At 53.9% G+C, this 8,582-nt stretch overlaps 1 long non-coding RNA gene across 1 annotated transcript; it reads left to right on the top strand.

Annotated features, from left to right (window-relative positions):
* The first annotated feature begins 578 nt into the window (after positions 1–578).
* On the top strand, positions 579–3,974 carry LOC104869624. Its single transcript, XR_782368.1, has 3 exons — positions 579–1,994; positions 3,258–3,517; positions 3,938–3,974. It is a non-coding gene; the product is annotated as an uncharacterized LOC104869624 (long non-coding RNA).
* The last annotated feature ends 4,608 nt before the right edge of the window (positions 3,975–8,582 follow it).

The raw sequence follows: 8,582 nt of genomic DNA, 5'->3' as shown, positions 1-8,582 counted from the left end.
GCACCACACGCAGGCACGCACAGCGTGGGACGGGAACGCGCGAACGGCGCGGACTGCACGCTCCTCCGGCTGCGGAATAGGCGACGGTGGCCGCCGAGGGACAAGTGAGGCAAGGACTCAAACTACGGGCCGGGCAGGGCAGATGGCACGCACGTCACGCAGGCACGCACAGCGTGGGACGGGAACGCGCGAACGGCGCGGACTGCACGCTCCTCCGGCTGCGGAATAGGCGACGGTGGCCGCCGAGGGACAAGTGAGGCAAGGACTCAAACTACGGGCCGGGCAAAGGGCAGAGGTAGGCCTGGGGAGATGTGGAGAGGATTCTGGAGGGGCGGGGCCGAGGCTCCTTAGCAACTGGGATCCAGTACGGGGGTGGAGCCATGCTTGGAGGCTGCAGAATAAACCGAAGGGCGGGGTCAAATCTCCTCGGCAATACCCACCAAGACAGAAAGTCACATTGGGCCAGCCTCGGGTGGTCTTGTCTGTGCACAGGATCTCTTTTCTGAGGTCCTTGCTGTGGAGTGAGCAGAGCCACCCAACAGGGGGACCCCGGAGGAGGAGGAGGAGGAGGAGGAGGAGGCTTGAGGTGGGCGGGGCCAAGTCTCCTTGGCAACCAGGATCCGATGCGGGGGCGGAGCCATCTTGGAGGCTGCGCGGGGCCAAAGGGCGGGGCCTACGTGAGCCCCTCCTTTTTTCCCCAAACCCACGAAGACCCTCCATTTTTCGCTCTACTTCCTCAACTGCCAGTTTCTCCCTCGCTGACCCTTACTGTCCCTGCTTTCCTAGGACTCTCGCCCCTGGCCGTTTGCGCTGGCTGTGCCCTGCACCATCCCCCATATTCCCGAACATCTTTCTTCCACCTGTCTTTCAAGTCAGCTCTTTCCACCTAATGAAGAGACTTTTGTTCGATTTCTGTGCCTAACAGTGCCTGGCGCCAGCTGCGTCCCATAAATTCCCTTACAACCTAACCTGTTGCTGGTCTCGGGGCTCACTGTGCAGCACCTCTGGGTGCAGAGGGAGCAGGAACCCAAATCCTTTCATTTTCCAGAATTAGCTGCAAAAGTTGCTCCATCTCCCAGCGAGGGCCAGGATCGACTCTGAGGTTAGTTCCAGCCTCATTATACGTTTCTTTATTCAGTCAACAAACATCCACTGAGCACTGCTCACACCAGACCCTACGTGCACACTAACACTCTGGGTCCCCATGAAGTTGGGGACCCTATGGTGACCCCAACTCTGCCTGGGGAGACAAGGAGGGCTTCCTGGGGTAGAGAGTGCATTGGAACTAGGCCTTTGGAAAATTAATAGGAGTTGGTTGGGCTTTCTGCAGAAGGGGGCGTTGAGTTTGACAGTTGCCTAAAGTGAACGCTTTACGCCACACGTCTAGGAGGTGATTTCAATCCATTCCCGCCATAGCCACCAGAGGGCGCTCTGACATCATGATTGGGAATCCAGTGGCCTCTCTAGGCCCAAAACTGGAGGGTACAACCACACCTTCTATGCCCAGTCCAGGTGAACTCTGGAGGATCCTCCTGCCTCAGCCTCTTCACATCAGTGTTCGTTAGACTGAGATTTTTGAAGCGCCACCCACGTGGGAGCCCAGGGTGGCTGTTAAAAGATCTTGCAGCAAGCCTGGGTTAAGGTCCCACCAAGCCATCGACTGTGGGCTGTGATCTCAGGGAAGTTGCTTAACCTCTCTGTGCAGGTTGCAGAGCCTGCCCCTGGGGCTTTTAGGTTGCATCTGACTGGGGAAGATGGGGGAATAGTTTCCCCTCTCCTCCATAACTATCCCCAAAACCCTGACGTGAGCCGTGGCATCCCTCCAAGCACACAGCGAGTATGAGATTCTGGAACAAATGAGCAACTGGTGTGTATGTCTGTTGTGCAGGCCTGGGCAGATCTGCTGGGGGAGCAGTGGGATCAACAGTGTTATACAACGGGGCCAGGCGGGTGTGGTGACGCACACCTGTCATCCCAGCCCTTGGGAAGCTCAGGTAGGTGGACTGCAAGTTCGAGCCCAGCCTGGGAAATGTGACAAAATAGTAAGACCTTGATTCAAACTCAAACCTGAAAACGGCTGGAGACAGCTCAGTGTGAAGGCCGAGTTCCGTCCCCAGTCCTAGAAAAAAAAAAACAAGAACATAAAGAAAGAAACAAAAAAACCCCGAGGGCCTGGTGTGTGCCAGGCCTAAACTTTCACCCTCTGCAAAGCTCCGTGAAGCTGAGGCAGGAGGATTGCCAGGAGTTCAAGGTTAGCCTGGACCACATAGTGAGACCCTGTCTCAAAGGACAAAAACAAAACGAAATGGCTGTGACCCCGCCCAGGAGCTGGTAAGAAGCTCTGTGTTCAGATGTGGAGAAAGCCATTCCAGGCCTACACTGGAAGGGAGGAGAGACTGAGGCATGCAGGTAGGCACTGCTTTTGCCCGGAGTGTGCCTGCTGGTGAGGGTGGTGCCACAGCATTTGAGTGCTTTTCACTCATATTTGGACAGTTTACTTGTTTTGTAAATCTGTTTTCCCTTTTCATTTATATTTTTGGCTTGTACATTTTTAGCTCTGTCTTTTCATTTACAGGGTTTTTCTTTGTTGTGGATATTTTTCGGTTTGTGGGGTTTCTTTTTTGCTACCCTTACCCTTGTACATGTATTTCAGGGGAGAGGAGGGTTGTGGTTTGATTTCTTTTCGTAACTTTGTTGGTGATGTTTGATAATTTTGTGATTTTGCAAGTGACATTTGCTCATTTTTTTTTCCATCAGCCAGTTTTTCTTTTCTTTCTTTTTTTTTTTTTTAGTACCAGGAATCCAACTCAGGACCCTGCACTTGTGAGGCACGCGGTGGCACCACTGAGCTAAATCCCCAGTCCAGTTTTTTTTCTTTTTTTGATTTTTTTTTTTTTGAGACAGGCTCTCACTACGTAGTTGAGACTGCCCTGGAACTCACTATGTAGCCCAGGCTGGTCTGGAACTCACAGCGATCCTCCTGCCTCAGCCTCCTGAGCGTTGACCAGTTTTTCAAATAGTGATAAACTCCTACAGAAAGGGGCTTCAAGCTAGGTGTGGCTGCGCACGCCTGTCATCCGAGCACTCAGGAGGCTGAGGCAGGAGGACAGCCGCAAGTTCAGTGCCAGTCTGGGTTACATAGAAAGACGCTGCCTTACAAAACCAAGCAAACAGAAGGTTCAGGAAGAGCACAAAGGCCCCCGTGAAGCACACGTATGCCCCTGCTGTCTGTTTTGCCTTCTCTGTTCTCTGTGCAGTGATCTGAAGTGAAGGCACTTCTGTCAAGGGGAATCAGCAGTGCCCACCCCACACACTCTGCCCGGTGACTTCGAGGTCGCCCTGATGCTCCTTGCCAAGGACAGTCCTCGGCCTTGACCTCGAGCCGGCAGTGGGCTTGGCGTGACCGAGCCCTCACGACTCTTCCGTCCACAGTGCTGTGCCAGTGAAGGAAACTTCAGACCTAGCCAAGGGCTGTCTCTGTGCCGCTGTCCTGGTATAAGTTCGGGACAGTTAGGGGGTAAGGAGGCAAGAGGGGTCTAATGACAGCCTGTGCCCACATCCCGAGGGAGACTAAGCCCTGGGGCCTCACTGGGCAAACAGGGCTGGCTAGAGGGACACCGGCCTTGTACCTCAGGCCCTGCAAGATGGAGGTCTTGGGAGAGCAGCCCTTTGTAACGGTTGGAGCTCGGATGGGGCGTTAAGGCCCCAGATGAGCCCAGGGTTGCGGTTGTGTTTACTCAGAGGTGCCTGAGTCTACCAAGTGCGACTGACTCACGATGGGGTTAGGCCCCGGGCACTAGGGTTAAGGGCGTGAGTGCTGCCCACCCTAAATAGTCTGAATGAGCTAAAAGGGGCAGAAAAACTGTTAAGGTCCCCTGCTTTTTGTTTTTGTTTTGGTACCTGGGATCAAACTTGGGACCTTGCACTTGCGAGGCAGGCAGCGGCACCGCTGAGCCAAATCCCCGGCCCTCTTGTTGCTTTGCTGCTTCTGTCGCCATGAACTGTTTCTGTCACATCTGCCACCAATCATGCCTTGGAGCCAGACGATTATGGACTGAAACCTCTACGAACTGTAAGCCAAATAAACTTTTGCCCCTTTAACTCTGGGTGTCCAGTAATTTGTCTCAGCAAAGAGAAAAGTACCTGACACAGGAAGCCAGGTGTGGGGGTTCACACCTATTACCCCAGCACTCTGGGAGGCTGAGACAGGAGGATAGAAGTTCTAGTTCAGCCTAGGCAACTAAACAAGATGCTATATTTTTTATATGTGCCGCCAAAGCAAGCACAGTTAAGACCCTGTCTTCATAAAGGGGGAGGGGTACATTTCCATGCAAAGGCCCTGAGTTCAATATCCAGTAATGAGAAAAAATTAGCCCAAGACCTATGTCCTACTTCTGATCCCTGTAAGGTAACAGATTTGAGCTATTTTCATTTACTTAGAGAAGAAACAGAAAACCCACAAGGGCATCTCTGATGGATCAGGTAGACACAGGGCTGTCTGGGAGTCCCACCCACCTCTTAGACCATCCTTCCTGACACTGGCCAAAGCCATGTCACATGGCTGTCCTCCACCAATGAGGATAGATAGACTGGCACTATGACCCACTTTGGCCAATCAAAACTCAGCTCTCTAGCCAATCTGGGGACTCAGCACTATGGCTAATCAGTACTCCACTCTGTGGCCAATCAGGACTCACCCCTGTGACCTGCTGGAATCATCACTTTGACCAATCAGGACTCACCTCCTTGGCTGAAGCCTGGCTCTGCCTCTTGTAACTAATTTGGCCCCAATTCCCACAAAAAATGGAGTCCCTTGTTGGGGCAGGGGTGGGGAGCAGCCAGAGAGGTGAGGCAGGAAGTTGGAATCCAGTGTGGAAGAGTTGATATGGGGAGGCCCTGGACTGAGCAGGCCCAGCAGGTGGGATCTCAAGCGTAGGCCAACAGTACTCTAAGGGGAATCTGCTGGGAACATGGGAAGGCCGGGCTGTCTTTAAAACTCCTGCACCAAAGCTGAGCGTGGTAGCTCACACCTGTAATCCCAGCCCTTGGGAGGCAGAGGCAGGAGGATTGTCTAAACTTTAGGCCAGCCTGAGCTACATAATGAGTTCAGGGCCAGCCTGGACTATAAAGTGAGACCCTGCCTCAAAAAACCAAAAAAAAAAAATGGCCAGGCGTGGTGGCTCACGCCTGTAATCCCAGCACTCGGGAGGCTGAGGCAGGAGGATTGCTGTGGAGACCGGTCTGGGCTACATAGTGAGTTCCAGGTCAGTCTCAACTACATAGTGAGACCCTGTCTCAAAAAAAACAAAAACAAAAACAAAAAAAACACACCCCAAAACAACAAAACAAAAACAAAAAAAACACTCCTGCACTAGCCACCATGGCCAAGTCCTCAGGTCTACCTTAGCCGCCTCTCGGGGAACCAGCACAGCCCCAGGGGCTGCTGTCATTCTGCAGGAGTGGGTTCAGGCCCAAGCATCATCTGGCTCAAAAATGTGGGACCCTAGGCACTGGCTGCAGCCACATCCTAGAGGCCAGGGTAATCTCATCAAGGCTGTAGAATGTGGATGATCAGCACAAGACCCTGGGAGAAACAGCTGCTCTGTGTCCTCCAGGATCCGACTGAATGAAATGCTACTGGCTCATTGGAAGAGTGGTTTTGTCGGCTCCTAGGGATGGAAACTCAGTTTCTTTCTTTATTTTTGAGACAGGGTCTCCCTATATAGTGCAGGCTGGCCTTGAACTTGAGGCAATCCTCCTTCCTCAGCCTCCTGAGTGCTGGGATGATAGGCGTGCACCACCACACCTGCTTTTTTTGTGCCGCTTTATGACTCCTAGAAAAAGTTGCTCCCATTCACCCATTCAGCACCAATGATTCCCTCTAACGGGGACTCCTGCTTCGTCCCACCATGGCCAGGAAGTGCCAGACCCCACGCTGGACAGACAGCCTACCCGTGTGTGCGCCCTGCCTCTCTGTGTGTTGGGCACCGTCCTCAGCATCCGACTGGGACTGCACCCACCTCGCAGACAGGAACGTGGAGGCAGCGAGGGGCCGCAGGGCCTGCTGTGTGAGAGGCCCAACCCCACTGTCCCAAATTGCTGCAAACTGGGTGGCTTAACACAGCACAAGTCTTTTCTTCCCCCACTTCCCTCACACTTGCACAGGTCAGGGGCCCACAGGGGTCACTTTGGTTGAAACTCAAGGTACTGGCATAGCTGCATTCTGCTGGAAGCTGGAAGGGAGAATCCATTCCGCACCTTTCTCAGCTGTATGAGGCCACCCACATTCCTTGGCGAGAGGCCTCTCCCTCCCACATCATGGCCAGCAGTGGCCACCAAGACTTCTGTCCCTGCACCCCAACCCAAAGGAAGGGGGTCTCTTTCTCTCTTTTTCCCCCTGCAGTACTGGGGATGGAACCCAGGGCATTTACTCTAAACTACACCCCCAGACCTTTAAAAAATTTTTATTTTGAGACAGGGTCTAAATCACTGAGTTATCCAGGTTGAGCTCAAACTTTTGATCCTCCTGCCTCAGCCTCCCAGAATGCTGGGATGACAGGTACACACCACCGCATGAGGTGCTCAAGTCTCAGTGTTGTTCTTTGATTATTTGTTCTTTGGGGGTTTTGTTTGTTTTTTAGTAAAAGTACTTCGGTTTTTTATTTTTGTTTTGAGATAGAGTTTTGCTATGTAGTTCAGGTTGGCCTGAACTATTAGCCCAGGCTGGTCTTGAACTGTCGGTGATCCTCTTGCTTCAGCCTCCTGAGTGGTAGGATGACAGGTGTGTACCATCATGCCTAGCATTCAAGTCTCAGTTTTAATGTGCTTTTGAGCCTTCCTCAACTTCCCCAGGCTACTCAGGAACAGCCTGGGGGTGTTCCAGCTTCTTCGAGTATCTTCCCGGAAGTCACTATCTCTCTGCCTGTCTGGGCCTGGAGCAAAAAGGCAGTGAGGTCAGCAGAGGCCACAGGGAGCCATGGTAGGTGTTTGAGCTGGGCGGGTCTCCCAGAGCTAGAGCAGGAAGTGACTGGCAGAAAAAAGCCAGGGCTCTCCCTGGGGTCTTGGGAAGTGGGGACCCCTGGAAAGGGGTCGGTCATTTACTTGAGGTTCCCCAAGACTTGGCCTCTGGGGTGGGGACCAGCATTGAGCCTAGAGCTGGCAGGAGAGGCCCAGAGCCCACACCAGCCAGACAATGACCCTTTGATTTAGAGCAGAGTGGCTGAGCCATGACAGGGTCAGGACCTGGCCAAGGTCACACCGTCTGGCCCCCGCACACCCTTGGCAGAGCACAGGGTCCATTCCTGCCCCACCCTAGGGAGAATCCCTGTGGGATTGCCAGGGCCCCCAGCCAGGTCAGGACAGCAGTGTCTGCCTCGGTGCCAGGGGGGCAGTAACTTGGCCCACGGCCACAGCTGGGACACAGGGTCAGGCTGGGCAGCTAAGGTCAAAGGAAAGGTCGGGGTGTAGCTCCCGCTGGGGACAGAGCTCTCGATGGGCTGGCTGTACTGTGTGAGTCCAGGGAGCCTCCGTTTCACTACCTGAGGAGGCCGATGCAGAATTGGGGGACTGGGCACAGCCATTCTCAGGGAGGACACATCCTCTAACACTTTCCTGAAAGCATGTACCACGCTTGGCACTGAGAGCTTTGTATGTCTACATATTTTGTTATCTGCGGCCCTCCCGCATCTGTAGACTGGCCTGGGTCTTCCCCGGTCACTGTGGTGTCCCGATCCTCCATAGTCTCTCCCATCATCACTAAGCAACTCTCGGAGCACCGCGGACCGGACGCCAAAGAACCGAGGCATCCTGACCATTTGGGGGCCCCCAACAATTGGAGGAATCAGCCCCAAAATAGGAAAAGAGTCTGGCTTCACTGAGGCCCAGAGGACACAGAGCCTCCCAGGCTCACGTGAATGTCACTGTCATAAATTGCGGGAATGAATGCTTCTGCTAGCTTGGGCAACCAGGGATTCCAGGGCTGCCGAGGGCTGCAGGGAATCGGAATCTTGGGGGGAGGGGAGGAAACCCTAAGAGCAAACCAAGGGAAGCCAGGCACTGTGCTGTAATCCCAGCACTCCGGGAGGCTGAGGCAAGAGAGTCACAAGTACCAGCCCAACCCAGTCACGTAGTGAGACCCTGTCCCAAAGTGAAAAATAAAAAGGGCTGGGGATTCAGTCCCACGAAATAAGAGTAGATCTGGTGGATCTGGCCTAGAGCATCCTTTGCAAAGGTTGGCTGCTGTCCACCTGCGGCAGGGCCAGCTGCTGTCTCCTCCATCTGTCCCACACCCAACCCTCTCTCAGCCCCCCCACAAGCCGATTGTAGTAAGATGGCCCGAATGATACCTGGGTCTACAGACAGCCACAGCCATCCAAACAAAGACCCCGGAACCCGCTGGCACACCTGGTAGTGTCCCCTCCCGAATCCGCCCAAGCCTTGGGTCACCGAATTCAATTCACAGTCAAGGCCACAGTTCAGCCCCTGACCCCTGCCACAGCCACATCTTCCCAGGGAATCTCTGCCTCCCAGATGAGACCTGGGCTCTGTCCCCCAGCCAGGACTGCCACTCTCGCCAGGCCCTG

Source organism: Fukomys damarensis, unplaced genomic scaffold (genome assembly GCF_012274545.1).
Source record: "Fukomys damarensis isolate Sample0158 unplaced genomic scaffold, DMR_v1.0_HiC HiC_scaffold_37, whole genome shotgun sequence".
In the NCBI taxonomy this organism is placed as follows: domain Eukaryota; kingdom Metazoa; phylum Chordata; class Mammalia; order Rodentia; family Bathyergidae; genus Fukomys; species Fukomys damarensis.
Note: the sequence above shows the minus strand (reverse complement) of the source record. Positions and strands in the feature narration are given on the sequence as shown.